Source organism: Ursus maritimus, unplaced genomic scaffold (assembly GCF_017311325.1).
Source record: "Ursus maritimus isolate PB19 unplaced genomic scaffold, ASM1731132v1 scaffold_9, whole genome shotgun sequence".
Taxonomy (NCBI): domain Eukaryota; kingdom Metazoa; phylum Chordata; class Mammalia; order Carnivora; family Ursidae; genus Ursus; species Ursus maritimus.
In genome coordinates this window covers 46,257,818-46,278,336 of record NW_024427107.1, presented here as the reverse complement: position 1 = coordinate 46,278,336, position 20,519 = coordinate 46,257,818, and the positions used below count along the sequence as shown (strand labels likewise).

Sequence of the window (20,519 nt, the reverse complement as noted above, 5' to 3'; positions counted from 1 at the left end):
GTTCCACGGTAAACATATTTGCTGGATGAAGGAGATTTAGCCTGCTTCTTAATTAGAAAACTTTTCAGTGCTTTTAATTTGCTCATAAATGTCTAAGGGGAATATATGGTAAGATGTGTTTCCCAAACTAATTTGCCCATGGAACCCTTTCTTCTTGGGACCTAACTCCTATGGCTCTTTTGCCATCTTAACTTCTGAGGCTTTTGACTTAACACCCTTTCCTCATTTCTCAGGGGTGTTGTAGAACCCTCTATGGCCTCACTCCAGGTCCCTACCGTTCACATAAAGAATAAGATGAGGCTATTAACTGTAGGATGGCAGGCCCGTGCCTGTCTTGATCTTCTCTCTGGCACATAGTTGGGACTCAAATAGTGCCTATTTGTAGAATGATTATTCATTAAATGAATGAATGAATAATCTAGTTACTATTTATAACTCCAATTACTTCCATAGAAAATGCCTTGGGTGTTCAGGGTTAAATATTCAACTGACCCACTCTTGTTGGGGGGAAGTGTTTTCTGAGATTATTTTGTTAATAGGACCAAGAATCGAGAGATGTGAGTTATGGTCTTAACTTGGTGCCGTTCTTTTCCACATCCAAAATGACTTCTTAATAATCTTGGCAACCCACTTAAAAACAGTCATGCAAGTAGTTTGCAAAAATTAAACTCTCCACAAATATAAAATGTAATCTTAATGATTCCCTTATGAATTTGACCCATCTGTTAATGTTTTGTTGGGCCCTTTAGTATCTAGTCTGATCCTTTCTGAAAAATCCAGGCATAGGCAGTAAAGACTACCCCCAAATATGTCTTATAACCATAGGCTTCAAAAACTAATGATGTACTATATGTTGGCTAATTGAATTTAAATTAAAAAAAAAAGAAAGTTGCATTCGACACAGAAAAAAGAAATAGCCATAGGCTTTGCATGTAAAGATGGAACAAGATGGGCTATTTTCTTTGACTATTTTATAGTGAGTAGTATTTATTTTCAGCAGTTTCCCAAATAAGTAAAGCTTTTCTTCTGTGCTTCGGGCTACTGCATCCCAGGAATGATGCATTTTTGTGAGCTTTCTCCCACTCTGACCGACCTTGACTTGCTCATCTGGAGGTATTATGATGCTGAGGTAGTTGCTGCTAAAACTGCAGAGGGTCACGTGAGACACACAGCCTAATGTAGCACGGCTGTGCAAGGGGTCGGGGCTCATTATTGCTTGTGGGTTCGCCCATCTGCACTTATTGGATGGCAGTCACTTTTTATTTTTGTTTTTTGGAGAGGGTGAGCAGAAGGAGGGCAAGCAACTTGATAAGGGGGAATTGGGACTTACATCAGGTCCACAGGCTGCAATGACAAGGAAAGAAAGCTCATTCTTTTGAACTCTTGTGCGTTGTAAATTACACTTGACTTGGGGAGTTAAATTTAAACCTGATTAATGCACATGATAATGTATAAAAATACAGTGATCATATTATCTTAACCTTGAATTGTAACACAGTCTAAAGATTTTATCTGTTTTTTAAACATTTATATTAACAGTCTTCAACCAGTATAAGGATTAAACCACATTTAGTTGTAGATTAAACAAGTCACTATATTGAAAATAGAATTATTTGAAATCATGACTTTTGGGAGATCTGGACTGTGTCTGTCTCTGCCCCGTGCTCTGGGAGAGCAAAAGAGACTTGGAAGTTCATGCTGTTTGCCAAGTGGGTCAAGAGTCCCTGTTGTCCCAGATGACAGCTGGCACACAGAGCCAAGCCACTCGCTCTAACTTTATTTTTTCCTGGTAAAGAAATAGCAATTATTTGCCATCCTACTTCTTTGAAGGAAAGCAACAAGGTGTTTGTGTAGTGATTCCGGCATTTTTAATCATTCGTTCAGTGTAAAGTGTTACTATCACAGAATAAGAAGGAGCCAGTTGACAAGGAGACCATTGGTAACTGGGAAGATCCAGAAAAAGAAAATAATCACATTAATTTCAGCTAACCAGTATAATGCCAGCTTTAGATGAGATTTCTTTAAGAGACTTAGTCTAGTGTGCCAGGCACAGAGCTGTTTGGGGCTCTTGATTGGAGAAATTAGTAATACAAGAGAACTAACTAATGTTCCTTTGGCTATTTCAAAGCAGTCTGATATCTACACAGAAACATCAGTTATTGTGGCGTCCATGTGGAGAGCACAGGGATACGCAGCAGTTTTTTCCAAAAACCGAAGCCTACTTTCTGAAATGTATGGCCACAAGGGATGCATTTCTGAAATCTGATGTTTTCTGGCTTATTCAAATATCCATGATGGTGGTTAGGAACCTTCCAGAGCTAGACGACTCCCTGTCATGCTCAATGACTAGGACAACAAAAGCCTCATCAGCCTGCTAACGATCTTCACTCTGCTGTTTGAATTCTGTTCCTGGGCTGCTGGTTCTTCCATCAGTGTTTGTCTTTTCTCTCTTCAGTCCGGCTGGCCAGCATTATCCAGAGTCCTGTGAATGTAAGTGGCTCAGCCCTGGTTAATTAGGTTATTTGATTCCTTTTCTCCCTGGTGTCTAATTTTGTTTGAGATTTCACAGTGCTTCTAAATTTATATTTGTAAACAAACAGGGACACTCTTTTCTTCAAGTCATTTATCTGAATCAAAATTAGGAAGACCTTTTAACCTACGTACAATCAACCTGATGAAAGTTGCTATTGTAGGTGGGTGTTGAAAATCTTCACAAGTGTCTCAGCAAAAAAGGGAATTTGTATTCAGTTCCAACCATGCCTGCCTGTTTTAGATTTGTAAAGCTGTGGGTCAGTGAGTGAATAGGTCTCAATTAGAGGATAGCATGCCCAGGCCTTCTACTCCGAGGTTTTGGAAATATGTAGAGTTTACAGTCAATGTTCAATTAAAAGCTCACAAGTGGTATATTATTCATTTTCTTTATGAAGAGGGAGAGCCAGATCAATTAGGACATCACTGATGGGCTCTTTGAAGCACCAGAAAACATTAATCTTATGGATTCAAATAAATTTGGTATAGGACTTCTAGTTTAATGCTAGGACAATATTGTTATAAGATACTTGGGATATGGACATTATATTAGTTTCCTATGACTGCTGTAACAAATCCCCACAAATATAGTGGCCTTAAGCAACAAGTTTATTATCTTACAGTCCTGGAGATTAGAAGCCTAAAATGGGTCAACAGAACAGAGCTCCCTTCTGGAGACAGTAGAGGAGGGTCTTTCTTTGCCTCTTCTAGCTTCTAGGGGTTGCCTGTGTCACTCTGACCTCTGCTTCTTCTGCCTCGTCTTCTCTCTGACTCTTAACACTCCCAACTCCCTCATGAGCATCCTTGAGACCATCCATTACCCACCTGGGTAATCTAAGATAACTTTCCCATCTCAAGATTCTTGACTTAATCGTATGTGCAAAATCTCTTTTGCCATGTAAGGCTACATATCCTCAGGTTTCAGAGATTAGGACGTGGACATCTTTGGGGCCCATTATTCTGCTGACCACACATAAAGTGTGGTTACCCTTTCTAATCAGTTTTCTCATCGGTCTTCCCACAAAGCTGAAGGAGTTCATTGCAGCTCTGGTCTGCAGGGGTGGACCGTGAATTTGAACGTACCATGCTGCAGAGAGAACTTCTATGAGAAGAAAGCCTGCTGTGGAAACTGCTCTGTCTAAGGGAACCTTCCAATGGGTACCAAATTGGTGTTTTCTCCTTGTCCACCCAGGTCTTACGAGTGTAACATGTAACTCATTACACAGAATCAAAAGCTGTGGGGGTAGCATTCAGAAGCACCAGGGTTCTAGGGGGCGCCTGGCCGGCTCAGTCAGTAGAGCCAGCGACTCTTGATCTACGGTGCAAAGTACTTAGCACATGCCTAGCATGTAGTTGCTCCCCGTGAGTGGTGAACTGCCCTGGAGCTGAGCTGCCAGGCACACCAGAGGGAAGGAGTGGACACGAGCAGGGCAGAGAGCACTGGAGGCCAAAGCCGTGCATGTTCATACATGAGCCAGGCCACCAGCATCACGCAGAGGCTAATGGACTTCTGCACTGCCGTTGAACGCGCAGCATTTGCAGACGGAGTCTGAGAGCTTAGCCATAAGACCCAGAAGTGAGAAGGCAAACCCACTGGAATGAGGAGACAGGGTATGGATCATGACCTTCTCAACATCACAGAAGAGGAGGATCCCAGAGGGTCCCAATCAGCTCAGTCCACGGGCAGTTCCTTTAGCCATGCTGGAGAGGCTGACAGCGGCTGACACCTGCTCCTCTGTCAGATTTACAGCTGTACAAATCATCATTTGCTTGCTGACTTACTCCCACGGAATGGATAATACCATCTGATTCCAGAATGTGGCTTCAGCTTTAGTCTCAATAATCCATTTTATTGTCATCCTAAATCCTGATTTTAAAAACCTTCTCCAGATGTTGTTAGATATGTGAATGTGGACTGAGTGCATTCTACCTCCTGAAAACACTACTGTTTATTGAATATTTAGTCTGTGCCAGACGTTGCAAGCGGTGGCTTCCTAAAATATACTTCATTATTTATTCCTTGCATTAATGCTATTATAATTCGAATTGATTTTACAGATGACAAACCTGTGACTTCTAAAGTTTGAGTAACTGACCAAACTTAATGGAACCTGTACATGGTGGAGCCAGGCATCCAATTCAAATTTTTCTGTCCTCAAGCCCCAGATTCGGGCACTTAAAGGGAAAAAAAACAAGTGATAAAATAATAGCAGGAATTACAACTACTTCTAAAATGGGAAAATATCCATAAGTGGAAAAAAATGAGTTGCAGGGTTATATGTAGGTTATGATTAGGTTTTTGTAAACTAAATAGGAATATATATATATGTTATATATATATGCATATATATATTCATATATATAGTTATATGTGTTATACTTTAGATGTTATATATTCATATATGTAGTTTACATATATCTGTATTTTGCATACATGTATATTTTTAGGTATATACATATTTATATTTATGTTGAGCTTTTTTGAAACCTGATGGAAGTTACAGTCCCTTATCCTTAAAAATGCATCTGCATACATGCACACAAACTTTCTCACACAACTCTAAGACGTTAAGGTCAGGGATCTCTAACATATATGTATTACATATAGAGAATAATCTGGAAGGATATTCATAAATTATTAATCATGCTCTTTGAGGGATGGGATTGTTGAAAATTTTCACATTATCCTTCATACTTTTCTGTGTTGGTTGAATTTGTTTCCAATGAAGAGCATGCATCATTTCTATAATCAAGAAAAAAATTTTAAGATTATGAATGAAGTTCAGTTGTTCCAACTTAAAATGGAATTTACTGCTTATTTTTCTCCTGATGACCAGGCTTCTAATGTTTGTGTCATAACGCAGAGATGATGGAGAGACCTCTGAAATCTGTAAAGAACACCTCTGTGATGTGTAGTGAATGCACTGCCTATGAGCTATTTTGTAAAAAAACAAAACAAAACGAAACAAAAACCCACTCTCCATAAAAGTTAGTAACTGAAAATAAGTAGGTGTGTGTGGGAAAGCATAAAGGGCATTTCTGAAAGCATTATCAGTGTTCTCCACTGGGAACGAGAAGGCCGCCAAAGGCTTTCGGTGGAGCTCTGTATGTGAGAATTAAAGCACCGTTTATGCCTAGGAACGTATGCTCTGTAAGAACTGCACGGTGAACGAGGGTAGTGCGACATTGCCGAGGAGAGGAGCTGTGCAAATTATCCTTGAGCTACAGTTGGAAATGACCTCTTAATCCTCATTTCAGGCCAGTCTAGCACTAATTGAAATGGCTGTTTCCAGGGCATCCTGTCTTAACTGAGGGAGATTCCATAAGCTCTTCACCTGCTAACTCTTGCTGTCCCTTGAATTGAGGTGTCAGGCTTGTCATCTTACATAGTAGCACTGGGTTCAGAAGACTCTCTCCTCATTCTTACCCCTCCCCCACATATACACCCCATTTCTCTTCAGGGAATTTCCATACGGCTCTATAATCAAATCTTATTCTGAGCATGAACAAAGATTCCAGGAGCAACTTACTTTTCACTAGGAAAAAAAAATTAATCATGCAGTTTTTAAAAAGAATCTGTTATATTGCAGCCTGATTTAATCTTGGTGTATTGGATTTTTGTACGTGTTGGGACTGGACAATAGCCAGAGACCCCAGGAGTTCTCACTGTCAAGGCTAGCAGTGAGCCTCTTCCCACAGCACCCCATCTCCAGAACAGCGTCCTCCTCTGTTTCATGGCGCACCTGCAGGAGCGGCAAATGTTCACGTAGCTCCCGGATCCATACCAGCGTGCTAGCCAAGAAAGGGCGCGACTGCTTTCCACTACCCTGCCTAATCTGAAAACAGAATTTGCACGCTACTGCCTGTTCCTCTCCTTGGATGTGATGTAAGGGTGATTTTCATGGAGTGCTCTGTATAGGAGTCCATGTAAGGATGTTGTATTATCCACTGCCTTCCTAAAGGTTGGGACTGGAGGAGGATATAAATCTCTTTGCACACTGCTCTGCACAGTTAGGAGCTTTCCACATCCCCTGAAAATCCTGACAGTTACCATTTGCCCGGGGGCCTTGCAGGCCTGATCTCCCTGAGGGAAGCAGGCTCGATGACTCGCAGGCTGTTACGGGAGGCAATAAATAGACTGTAGTGGTAAAGAATCCCTGTTTTCGAGTTAGAACAACCTGGAATTAAATCCTGGCACAACCACTGACTAAATGTGGTTTTATAAAGTTTCTCACTTTCTCTTAACATCTGTTTCCTTGCATGAAAGGCAGAAGTATTAATGTCTGCATTGCAGAACCATTATGAGGATTCAGTAGGTTGTCACGTGTAGAGTACCTAGCACCGCGGTAAAGTGCCCCATAAATGGCAGCTAACGGTATTACTAACATGCCGTTAGCTCTCCTGTTTAAAAAAATTCCTTCTTTTGGTCCCCTTTCCTCTGGCAATGACTGCCCCGGTTTTTTTGCATCCCCTTTGAACAAAGCTCTTTCAAAGAGGGTTCATACTCCTCACTGTCTCCAACTTCCCTTCTCATATTTACTCCTAAACCCACTCCACCAGGCTTTTTTTTTTTTTTTTTTTTGTCAAGGTCACTGATGGCCATGGAATTGCTAAATGCAATGGCGTTTACCAATGGCAGTGACCAATGGGCAGCATTTGATAGAAGAGAACCTTCCTTCCTCCTTGATGTGATTTTCTTTTTTGCTTCAGGACAACATGCTTCCTTGGTTTCCTCCTGTCTCTATGGCTGCTCCTTCTCAATCTCTGTGGCTGACGTCCCTGATATTTAGACATTTAGAGACCCAGGACTCAGGAACCATCCCTCTTTTCTATCAATATTTATTCCTCAGTGATCTCACCCAGCCTTCTGGCTTTAAATACTATCTTTGCCAGTGATCCCCAAATATATAATACCAGCCCTAAACTCAGTTCCAAACTCCAGACTCCTATCCAACTGCCTACTGGACTTTCCCTTTGCTATCTAGCACCACACATTAATCAGGTTTTCTGGAGAAACGGAACCAAGAGGATGGATGGATGGATGGATTTTTCTCTATTGTAAGGAATATGAATACAGGCAAGTCTCAAGATCTCTAGGGTGAGTTGGCAAGCTGGAGAGGAGAACTGATGGTCTAGTTCCAGTCTGAAGCCAAAGCTTAGAACCAGGAAAGCCAATGGTTTAGTTCTGGTCTGAAAACCAGCAGGCTCAACACCAGGAAGAGCTGATGTTTCAGTTTGAGTCTAAAGGCAGGAAAAAGCCCATGTCCCAGTTCAAAGGCAGTCAAGCAGGAAGAATTCTGTCTTACTTGGGGAAGAGTCAGTCTTTTTGTTCTGTTCAGACCTTCAGTTGATTGGATGAGGCCCACCCCATATCTACTGATTCAAATGTTAATTTCATCCAAAAGCACCCTCACAAAAACACCTGGAATAGTGTACACCAAATACCTGGGCACCTTGTGGCCTCTCCTGATCTTCTGGACAAGATTACTCTACCTACACCTTTCCTTGTATTGGTTGACAACTACATCCTTCCAGTTTGTCTTGAGCCAGAAACATGAGACCCTTGACTCCATACCTCCTCTCACATCTCACATACAGCCTATCAGAAAATCCTGTTTACCTTCAAAACAGATCCAGAATTCAACCACCACTTGCCAGTTCCACCGTTACTACCCTAATCTGAGCCACTGTCATTGCTCGTGGTGCACTGTTGGGAGCGCCATACTTAAAATTGCTGCCACCCGTTTTCTTGCTCTCCTCTGCTCTCATTTTATCTACAAGTACATTGCACCTTTTACAGACCATGTAATTTCCTTATTCATACTGGTTGTCGTTTTTCTTTCCGCCTCAGGTGGATGGCCTAGAACAGTGCCTGATATACAGGCAGTAGATGTTGGTTGAATGCATCGCCATTGTAGAGATGAAGAAAGTAGGCTCAAAGGAAGTAAGAATTTGCCGAAGCGACACAGTTCATAGGGAATAAAGCGATTCTAAAACAGTACTGACCAAAGTCACAGGCAAGAAACACTGATCGATGTTAGGTATGTTTCTGCAGCACTGTTGCTGGGCATCTCTTTTCCATTTTTTGTTAAAACTATACCTTATCCAGATAGCAGGGTCTGTAGACCAGTGCTAATTTATGGGACTGTGCTTGACCACAGGAAAAGGTCTGTTCTCTTATTCTTTTCTCTATGCCTTTTGGTCATCTGATAAAATCCTCTTATGAAACAGCTTCACCTTTCATACACTAACAGGTTAATGTTATGTTCCCCATGTCTTCTTTTTTTGTTGTGCTCTTAAGAAGCGCAGCTAGACATCACTCTAGAGTTGTCCTTATAAGGTAATCTTTTTATTTTCTTATAATACGTATAATGGTATTAAAGTATTTCACAAGAGCAAAATGGGATTTTTATTAACTATATCTCTGTATCATCATGCACAAGTATGAGATGAGCACTTACTCTATGTGGGCTCCATGTTGGGGAAATAAAGAAACTTCCAGAAATTCCTCATCTATTAGGGAAAATATATATATGTTAGTTGGGATATTGATTCAGCTGCTTTAACAGAGACCAAATAACAGTGGCTTAAATAAGACAGAAGGATTCTCTCTCCCTCTCTCTCTCTCTCTCTCTCTCCAGCTGATAAACAGTCAAGGGAGAGGAGGTGGTCTCCCAGGGTCATACAGTGCCCAACTCCTTCCACGTCGTTGCCCCACCATACTGTATTTTCACGATGGTAGAATTTAGCTCACACTCCCTCATACACATTCTAGGCCCTGGGAAGGGGGCAATGGGGAGGAAAAGTAAGCAAGTGGCTTCCTTTTAAGGATATGACCTGGAAGTTGCACATCTCACGTCTACTCACATCTCATATCCATTGGACAGAACTTAGTCTCATGACCAGACTGAAGACAAGCTGAGAAACATCATCTCTAGCCACATGCCCAGCTTGGGAAATTCTATTACTAAGAAGAAGGAGAGATTGACGTTGGGAGACAAGTGAAAGTCCCTGCTTGGCCATGCCTATAAATATTTTAGCCTTCTCCAACTAAATTAGGTCTTTTTTTTTAATAATGATTTTTTATTATGTTATGTTAGTCACCATACAGTATATCCTTAGTTTCTGATGTAGTGTTCCATGATTCATTACTTGCGTATAACACCCAGTGCACCATGCAGTATGTGCCCTCAATACCCATCACCGGCCTATCCCAATCCCCCACCCCCCTTCCCTCTGAAGCCCTCACTTTGTTTCCCAGAGTCCACAGTCTCTCATGGTTCATTCCCCCTTCTGTTTACCCCCCCTTCATTCTTCCCTTTCTTCTCCTACCGATCTTTCTATTTCTTATGTTCCATAAATGAGTGAAACCATATGATAATTGTCTTTCTCTGCTTGACTTATTTCGCTTAGCATTATCTCCTCCAGTGCCGTCCATGTTGCTGCAAATGTTGTGTAATCATTCTTTCTGATGGCTGAGTAATATTCCATTGTATAAATGGACCACATCTTCTTAATCCAGTCATCTGTTGAAGGGCATCTCGGCTCCTTCCACAATTTAGCTATTGTGGGCAATGCTACTATGAACATAAATTAGGTCTTGAAGGGCAGAGCTGCACCTTCCTTTCTCAGCACCTCGCATCGTGTGTGTGTTCAATAAGTATTTGTTGATTGGGTGGTTTGGTTAACGCATTTTCATCCAAGAGATTTTATGGAGAGTTCTTATTATAATGCCCAAAACAAACACCATTCAATCCCAGGGTAAATACTGAAGGAAAATAAATGCCAAAGGGCAGCACTGTCAGAGATAGGTTCTCCGCACACGCACACACCCCTTCCTGCTAAGCTGGAGACGCCGCCTGTGGTAAAACAGATACAGGGTACACTACACGAGATCGTGTTCCCGCCGATCGGCTGCTTCACGGGTGCACCCAGAGACAGAGCCACTGCTCCAGCAAATTTGCTGACCTAATTCTGGAAACTAGAAGCCAGAGGTAAGTGTGGTTTCATGGCATACTTGCATTCCTTTCGTAATTCATCCTGTTTCATGGGAACCAGGATCCCAGACTTCCCCTCCCCCAGGTAGCTGTCAGGCTGGTAGAATTGTTCTCTCTAGCCCGCAAGGAAATGAAAGCGGATCCTGCTGGAGGAAGTAAATAGAGCAACAGTAAAGCGTCCCTCCCCCTGAATCTGAACATCTGTTCAAACTTTTCACAGCTCCCATGAGGAAGGGACGGAGCACAAGGCTTCGCGCTGTAAAGGAAAACCCTCATCCCCTTGCACGCTGCTAACTGGCCATTTATGATCATTTGAACTGAACTGGCCCTGGTTTATCTGTGATGCCTCCGGAGGAAGGCCAGCCCGGCTGGCTAAATCAGTATGGTAAATAAGAGTAGAAGGGGTGATCCTTACCGTCTTCATGAGAGCAGACCCTGGCAGGGCTCAACTTCACGAGCTGTTGGATTGCAATGCCTGCTGCTGCTTCTGCCCAGCGGGAGACAGATTTGGTAGCAGAGGGCACAGCGTCGCCTCCGTTTGGAACTTAGGGTTAAAATGAAATTGAGCTGCTTCATGGATTTGAAAGAAACAGCCTATGCTCTATGGTTTTAGGAATTTCACTGATGCACACCGGCCTTTTTCATTTGTCTGAATTAGCAAGGAGCGTGCTGCGTCTGGTGAAGACAGTCAGATGCTCTCTGGGAACCTCAGCTACCCCTAATCCACGTGTCCGTTTGCATTTGCTTTGGGATGAACGGACTCCCTTCCCCCTCATGTTGTCATCTGTCCTTCCCAGAATATTTAGTGGTGTGGCCTTTGGCCAATCCTTTTCTTCTCCTAGTGTGGAAGGCTCCAAGTGGCTGGCTGGGCCCCCAGCTGGCTCTTGTTTCCAGCTGCTACAGGGCCCACTGGCCTGGAGGTAAAGCTGCAGTGATAAGCACTGTAAAAATAAAGTCTGTTGCTAGCCAGGCCAGCCAAGCAGCGTGGGAGTAGTGGAAAATCCAGGCTATGTGTTCTTGGCATGACAAATTGTCAGTATCTGAGGTGTTCCACTGGGAGAAATGGGATGAGATGTTCTCTAACCAGGCCTAATCTTGTATCATCAGTGGGCAGCTATTAGAAAGTCATGTCAGAACCAGGCTAATGGGACTGGAGCCATAACCTTGAGCCAGCTTGTTTTCTGCCCACCATCTTGACTGACCTCTTGGGGTCTGGTATGACTAGTGACAGAATGCAAGAGTGAATGCCCTTTATTGCATTACTAAGGGAGAGTAAGTTTGGGGCATCGTTTCATCAGGAACCGAGGCCAGCCTCTCCTCCGATGTGAGCTATTGACGATACATTGTTATCCAACACTCTGCGCATCAGATAGTGCTACCCAAGTCAAGCTTTGGGGGGAGCTATGTATTCTCACATTTTTTTTCACACAAAATTATTAATAGAGATTGCTGCCCTTAGAAATTCAATCTGGTCACCTGAAACTTTGGTGATTTTTTCTGGTCTTCTTTGGGGATGTATGTCTAGCTTTATGGCTCCCTGCTCCTTGTTCTTCAGAACTCTTTGTTGTATGACTGAATTGAAGTAAGAGTGGAAAAGAAAATACTGCTCTCCCAGCCCTGAGAGTATGCAGGTCCCTGCGATATTCTCAAGACCAACCTGGAATTTAGATGAGAGCTCCTTCCAGTAGGGGTTTAAAAAAAAAAAAAAAAAAAAAGCTTGTTTTCTTCATTTTACTGATTATAATTTCCCCTATGTACGAGGGGATTAAAGGCAATTCTTTTCTCTCTCTCTCTCTCTCTCTCTCTCCTACCTTCCGGGTCCCTTCTTCCTCCTTCCCTCCCCACCACCTCCTCTCCCTCTCACTTTCCTTGTCTTTAAAGACACTGACAACCTTTCTGGCATGTTGCCAAGGCTTAAAAGACAGAATCTTTATAAAAATTTCTTCTAGCCACTGGCGTGGAAGCACTGTATAAATCAGCAAGACATTTTGTTGTAAAACTTTCTCATTATCAACATTCACTACTGTTTCATTTTATGAATGCTTCTTTGTCTTCCAAAAAAACATTTCAGATTAAGCAATGCTGTCATTGAAAATGTGGGGTTTCTGCTTGTATGCGTGGCTGGTTGAATTGCAGATGGCTGCCATGACTATTACAATGCCAGGTTCCTACAGATGAATTCAAAATAATAATTTATGGAGTAGGTTGGAGATGGAAGTAGAGATTCCGCTTCCTTATCCAATCGAGTTGCTGGATTTGCTCTTTTTTAGGTAAAAGAGCTCTGAGATCTACATGTGGTTCAACTATCTGATACAACAGGAGTTGAGCTTCTTCCTGTTTCTGGATGCATAAATTCAAATTCAATTACCTAAAAAAAGTGTTTTGCACGCAGATATATAACTACCAGGCTTGCTATTGAGGTGTTCACAATCCGTCCTGGGAACTTTCATCTACCAGCAGCAACTCTCCTATAATGTGGTGAGCACTTGCTAGAGACAAATGGCAGGGGGGTGGGGTGGAGTGGGAGATGGTATACTTGGTGGGTAAGCATAGCTGGTCGTTGATGGCAGATATATGGGGTTAAATCCTGGATTCAGCATTATCAAGTAGATGCACAAGTTAGGGAATGAATTGATCCCCAACTTTCATTGTTCTTATTGGATAATAATAGAAGAGAATAAAGGAAACACTGGAATGGTATATAATGTGCTCACGACAGTGTTTGACACCCAGGACATGCTCAGTGAGTGATCATTTGTAACTAGAGACTAAACGTTGATTCAGGCTTTATTTGGTGGAAGCTGGGGCCATATGAGGAAGGGCAATAAGAACAAGAGCTCATGGCCATTTAATAAGAGCCTGCCTCTCTCTGTGCTTACAGCTGCAGTGAGTGGAGAGAGGGTCAAAAGCTTTAGAAAAGACAGGTTGGGCCAGATTTTGAGGCAATTTGTAATGTCAGACTGAGAGGTTAGACTTGACATTGAAGACAATGGGGTGTTATTGGTATTTGCAAGCAACAAAGTGGCATAGAGAGATGTGAGTTTTTAAAAAATGACCTCTTTGATAGCTGTGTGAGGAATAGTGTCGAAGGAAGATTGGTTAGGAAATGAGTGCACTAGTGCAAGCAAGAAATTACGTTCACATTCACTCTATCAGCGTCTGTTGAAGGCCGATTTTATCTGGGCGTTTTTTTAGAAACAAATGAAGGCAGTGTGGGCAAGGGGTGCAGAAAAGGGAAACAATAAAATAAACTTTTCTGAGATTGATAGCAGATGTATGTGGTTAATAGAATGGATAAAAACCAGTGACTTTCTGGAAATGGGGGTGATGGAGGACAAATGAAAAATAATGTCATGGGAAAATGAGATTTTTTGGACTGTTAAAATTCAAGGTACTTCATCTGACTGAAAAAAGGAAGAAAAACAGCCAACTTTCCTTCTCACCTCTCTTCTCCCCCTTCTTTCTTATTCTTTAGGAAGAGGAATCATAGGAGTTAGTGATGGCAAGCCCCTCTGAGCAGTTGGTCCAGCAGCCTTCTGAGTTTGGGCCATGTTCTTTATTGGCTTCCACAGAGACAATGAAAATTGAGGGAACAGTGAGAAATTAGCAAACAGCACTGGATAATATTCTCATGGTTCACCATGGTTGAGTGTACAACCAATTTTCTTTTTAAAGGAGAGGCTAGCACTGGACTTTGGAAAGTTGTTTTCCTGTCGAAGTGGAAATGTTATGCGAGACGATATTAAATAATGGAAAATCTGAGGTTATTTGATGAGAGGTTGAGGACAGGATCTGAAGGCCATCATAGGCAAACAGTAGGAGTGAGTGGTGATGTGTAAATATTGACATGGAGCCCAGGAGGAAGCAAGGAAAGGAAAAAGGCTTACAGCGTGAGATCGTTTTGCTTATTGGAAAGATGTTGTTGATAAGGGAATAATAAAATCTTAAAGAGAAGACATTGACATAGGCAAGTGAGAAGGGGCCACTATTGCCTTTGATTGCATTAATCCCTTCAGAAGTTATCATGGGTACCACGGTGTAATTTATTGTCAGGGTGAATAAGAGTCAATGTGTACGTACACATTGCGTAGCAGAAATTCTAATAAGATAAATTTAATAACCATGAAACAAAGCACACTATGTATAGTGTATGTTTGAGCCAGATTCTTACCAGAACAATCTCATCCAGCCAGATTCTCTTGTCAGATGCATTTGCAACTGGGTAAGCTATTCCACAACGTGGGGTGTGAGTAAAGTGACATCTCTCTTATTTTTTAGTTAAATTTTCAGAATTCCCATATATCCTACAAGCAGGCAAACTAATATATCTCTCTTGATCTTATCCTTCCTTTAATGGTTCAGCAATCTCTGGGGCGTATTCAGTTCAGAAATGGCCTTGACTTCTACATGCCTAGACTAAATTGCTAAGGTCTCACTGGTCTACCCCATACTTGCTTCTCACTGTTACACAGTGGTGATGTTGGACATTGACCCTGTGCAGTCTGACAGTCACTGCTTGCTCATTGCTTCAGGGATACCTAGCTGGTCCTGCTGACAAGTCAGGCAAGAGGATGTCCCAACCAAGAGAGTTCCCCTGTACAGCCACTTCTTAGGATGCCAGTGAGCCCCACGTGTGCTGAGTCAAGACCTCTTAAAGCATCTGCCACTTCATGGAATCTCTTGCCCAAGGTTTTTAACACAGTGAACCAGCTTTTTCTTATTAAATTGTCAGAATAAAGGATCTTGAAACACTCTTCTCCATAGATAGCAAGGCCTCTAGCTCTACATTTATACTCATAAAGGAGGCCACCAAGATCTGATTTTTGCCATTTGTCTTAATAAAAAAGGGGGGGAACAAAAATTTAATCTCTGGTAGTTCCCCTCTGATAAGATACCTCAATATGCATAGTGTGTTTAAGAATTATTTTGCTTCTTGGGGCACCTGATTGGCACAGTCGGTTGGGCATCCAACTCTTGGTTTGGGCTCAGGTTGTGATCTCAGGATCCTGGGATCGGGACTGGCATTGGGCTCTGTGCTCAGTGCAGAGTCTGCTTCAGATTCTCTCTCCCTCTCCCTCTCCCTCTGCTGCTCCTGCTCATGCTCTCTCTCTCAAATAAATAAATAAATCTTTAAAAAAAATTATTTTGCTTCTTATTCTCACCTCATTAGTCATAATTAATTCCAGAACTCAAAGTAGTTTAAGGTGAGCTCACAATGGCATTAACTTTTGGGAATCTCTTGTTGCCACCTGATACATTTTTGCTGGTAAAAACAAAACAAAACAAACCAAACTATATCTATCTATCTATCTATCATCTATCTATCTATCTATCTATCTATCTATCTATCTATCTATGATAAATATATCATATATATTGATAATGATATATAATGATAATGATAATCTCTAACCCCAAAGCCACTGTCCTTCCTACCACATTCTGTGACTGTCATTTCTTCCCCAGCTTTGTTGAGGTGTAATTGACAACCCATGGCTATCATTTATTTGGCACTTAGTTAGAGACCACTTTGAATAGTTCCGGGCAATTTCTTTGTGTATGAGTCTTTTCTTTACAGATTATCAATTCCTTGGGGTGGCATAGCTTTTCTGTAGCTCTCATAGCAATCAGAATAATGTATCTTTTTATGTACAGACATCCTCTCACAAAGCAATGATAAATAAATATATATAGATATACATAGATATAGATATAGATAGATAGATATAGACCATGTGACCCCACATTCACAGAACATATACATATTCACAGATGACATAGAGGCCAAAAAGTAGATGGTTAGCCACAAAAGGTTTGCTTTTTCCTATCTTACTGTTTACAAAGGGGTGTCGATCTTTAGATTAAAAGGTTTTAGCCATGAACAGCTGCTAGACAGTAAGAGAATTGTTAGAATGCATTTCCCTGACTTTTCAAACTTATTACCCCATTTCTGCTGGCAAGCCTTGGGATGTGAGATGTGGGCTGGAAAGAGGTTCCTGGAAGGGAAACCCGAGATACAAAGGAGAAGAGATTTTGAGAGACTGGAGAATATGGGATAAATGGGGGACAGAAGAGGTGGGGGGAGTATGGTAGGCTCTGTGCATGAAAGCTCTCTGTGTTCCAGCATTGAATATGAACCTTGACTACTGTTGGATCAATCCTGATCCAAAAACAGCTGTGCTGGGCATGGTTGATGGAGCATAACTGAACAGGCCAAACTAAGCTCTTGTTTACCATGATTAAGGTGACCATACAATTTGTTGTCCAAACAGGATTACTTTTCAGAGTATGGACATTACTCTATTAATAATAAAGCTGGGGCAACAGGTGTAAACCAAGATGATTGCAGGCAGACCAGGAGTTATGGTCATCTTCACCATGATAGATCAGTATATTAAGGATACTATATATTTTTTTCTTTAATTTGACAGAGACAGCCAGTGAGAGAGGGAACACAAGCAGAGGGAGTGGGAGAGGAAGAAGCAGGCTCCCAGTGGAGCAGGGAGCCCGATGTGGGGCTCTATCCCAGGACCCTGGGATCACGCCCTGAGCCAAAAGCAGACGCTTAATGACTAAGCCATCCAGGCGCCCCAAGGATACTATATTTTAAAATCAAGCTCTTAGGTAGGAAAAAAGATACATTATTCTGATTGCTATGAGAGCTACAGAAAAGCTATGCCACCCCAAGGAATTGATAATCTGTAAAGAAAAGACTCATACACAAAGAAATTGCCCGGAACTATTCAAAGTGGTCTCTAAGTGCCAAATAAATGATAGCCATGGGTTGTCAATTACACCTCAACAAAGCTGGGGAAGAAATGACAGTCACAGAATGTGGTAGGAAGGACAGCGGCTTTGGGGTTAGAGGCCTGTGCCAGGTCATAGACCTGTCTTTAGCTGGGTGCCTTTCTGCAGGGTACTTAATCTCTTTGAGCACCTGTTTATTGCATACGATCGATCGGTTCATTTATCCAATAAACATATGGACTTGCTCTGTGTGATTGTATTATGGTGGTAAAGAATATAACCTTTACAGAGAGACATACGTGGGCTCAAGTCACTAACTTTGAGACCTTGATTTTATAATTTAACCCCTCTGAGTTTCAGTTTCCTCGTCTGTTAAATGGCAATGATAGTACCCCACTCACAGAGCTGTTGTCAGCTCTGTAAATGAGGAGATAAAATGAGGAAGTAAATGAGATTTTGTGTATAAAACATTTAACAGTTTTTGACACATAGAAGAAGCTCAGGAAATGAGAACAGTCTTTTTTTTCTTTTAAATCCAAGTACTGTACTAGTAGCTGGAAATGCAAAGGAAGAATGGGGGAGAGGGATGCTGTGCAGGTTAAAGCAGACAGGACTATCTGCCTAAACACCTCCCTGGACTGTTACGAGGTAAAAGAGTTTCACACGCTGTCTAACAACCTGAGCAGAAGAAAGACATAGCTATTATCGGTGGTGGAGGCGTTGTCTAGACTCTTCCCTTTTCCTATCTGTTAGTATGCTATCACCTGCGAATAAGGGAATAGTATGCTATCACTCCATATGTCTGCAATAATCCATACAGACATCCTCTCACAAAGCAAGAAGTGCAGAGCTGGAGCGTTTCCAGGGGTGGGTAATTGCATGGCTGAATGATGTCATCAAGAGTCCCTATATCCACTCTGCCATTCTCAGATGTTGGTTGACTCAGCTCAGGATGACACTGGCTGCAGTAGTTCCAGCCATTATATCCTCACCACAACCCACACTAGAAGCAGAAGGAGACTTTCTCTTCCTTGTATTTGTTCTTAAGATCTAAGACGCTCTTCTGGGAATCCCACCCCCACCCTTGCAGACTAATCTCCAAGTCTCAGTTGGCCAAAATTGGATTTCATGTTCCTTCCTAAGCCAGTCAATGATAAATAAAGTTACTATAACTGGCTTATGCTAGATAATATCCACCCTCCTGGGGCAAGGAGTCCTTTCATCTTCCTCCCACCCCCTCAAACGAGGCACTGCAGAAGGTGCAAAACACCTGAACAAAATCAAATTTCTGTTAAGAGAGAAGGTCAGAGAAATGGTTGCTGGGTAACCACGTAGGATGTCTTCAACACTGTCTCGTCATTTCCAGTTAGTCACTATATCTCCTAATTCCACCTCCAAAATAGCTTTTAAATCCACCCTGGCCTTTGCCCTGCTTCCCAGCATCTCTTGTCTAGACTGTTGATTCCTTCTATCCTTGTCCCAACCATCTGATCTTCCCTTCAGCCATCAGTCAGCTCTTCATACAGTGCAAGTCTGAGTAGACATGTCCTAACTGAAACACTCTCAAGACGCAATTCCGATGCCACCATCTCTTTGAAGATGCCCCAGACGTTTTATTCATGGCTCTTATATAATATAGCCCTGATGAGGCCGGTCTTTCTTTGAGCTCTTTGCATATTTTCTATGCCTCTTGCTATCTTCTCTGTTCAATACGGTAGCATTGACTACATGTGGCTATTAAACATCTGAAATGTGGCTGGCCCAAAGAAGATGTGTTATAAGTACAAAATACATTTTGAAATTCAAAGATTTAGAACAATGACAAAAAATGAAGGACGTAAACTACTTCATTAATAATTTTTAAATTGATTACATGTTGAAATGATAATGTTTCAGATACATTTTGGCTAAATGAAATATATTAGTAAAATTCATCCAACTGTTTCTTCTTAATTTTTAATGTGATGACTAGAATAGTTTAAATTACTTATAAAATACACATTTGTAGTTCTCATTGTATGTTGGTGCACTAGACTGCTAGCTCTTGCAGAATAGGGGCTCCATTTTATTTATTTATTACTCATCACGTAGCTTTCCTTCCCCATTTCAACGTCCATCAGAGTTGGAATCTCGTCGAAATACTTTATTTGGTTAAAAGAAAGTGTAAGACAACTCCATTTGCAGGTGAAAGAACACAGGATGATTTCATGTTATTTGACTGCTGCTTCTGGGTTTCTGACACATGGGTTTCTTTTCTCTGTTCTAATTAGTCTGAAGCTTTTTAAATTTGCCAGGTACTTTCTGTTGTGGTTACTTCTGGGCACTAAGTTGTTAGGAATTAATCCAAATTGAAAGAGGAGAAACTAGAATTTAAATACTTTGATTAGGTTTGCTTGTCTCTTGTTAGTTTTCATTCTGTCTTACTAGACATTCCTCAACAAATTATATTTTATGCTTTGGAGGTAGAAGTGTCTCCATGACTACAACCTGGAATATTTTAGTTATTTTTACAGTTGTTATTAGGAATAAAGATGCAGATGTAAGTTATGCTCTTTCTATTTAACTCCACTGAATTATAGCTGGCAGTTGCTTTTCTTCATGGGTAAAAGAATTATATATATGAATATATTTTTACCAGTTATGATATTCTTAGCCAGGATTATTAAGAAGACCAAAAAAATTAACATATTCTAGAGACATTTTAGGAGGAAATCTGTTTATAATGGCACAGTAAAATCAGAAACTTTTTTAATATTTCATGAGCAGAAATGAGGGAGTTAAGTTTTGTAGTTAACAGTAGCCAAAAAATGGCATTGTTTGATGGAAATCATCCTTTCCCCCACCCCCAGAAATGTCTAGAGAATTTACAGTTCTAATTTGGAAATAAGTAATATCTATGGTCATAAATCATGTGCTAGAGACTATAACGGGTTTATTGGGTGACTGTTTGGTCAAAGGTCCAAGCAGCCTTGGAAAGCAGAATCCTGCCTGCCCCTCCCTGCCCCCTGGGCCTGCTGACCCCTTGAATGTACAGAAACAATCATGGAGTCCATTATTTTTCAATGGGACTGCTTTAATAAGCGCTCTTTGCCAGGTCTTGTGAAGAGCATTCTTTCCTTTGGCTTTGATCTTATCTTGGCCACTCAGAAAAGCCTGCCCCAGGGACGTGTGGATGCTGGGAAGTCAGGGTGGAATTCTGGGGCCCTTCTATGGAGTTGGTATCCCAGGACTGCTAGGTAGTTCTTT

General features: G+C 41.5%; 1 protein-coding gene across 8 annotated transcripts in view; it reads left to right on the top strand.

Moving 5' to 3' along the window:
* The window catches only part of NCALD (neurocalcin delta), a 266,731-nt gene that overhangs the window by 207,362 nt on the left and 38,850 nt on the right, over positions 1-20,519 (top strand). The window contains exon 1 of one of the 8 annotated variants that reach the window (XM_008689221.2): positions 10,318-10,523. The exons of the other annotated variants lie outside the window; for them this stretch is intronic. The gene's annotated coding sequence lies outside the window, so the exon portion shown is untranslated. Of the gene's footprint in view, positions 1-10,317; positions 10,524-20,519 lie in introns of those variants that run through there. 8 annotated transcript variants of the gene reach the window in all.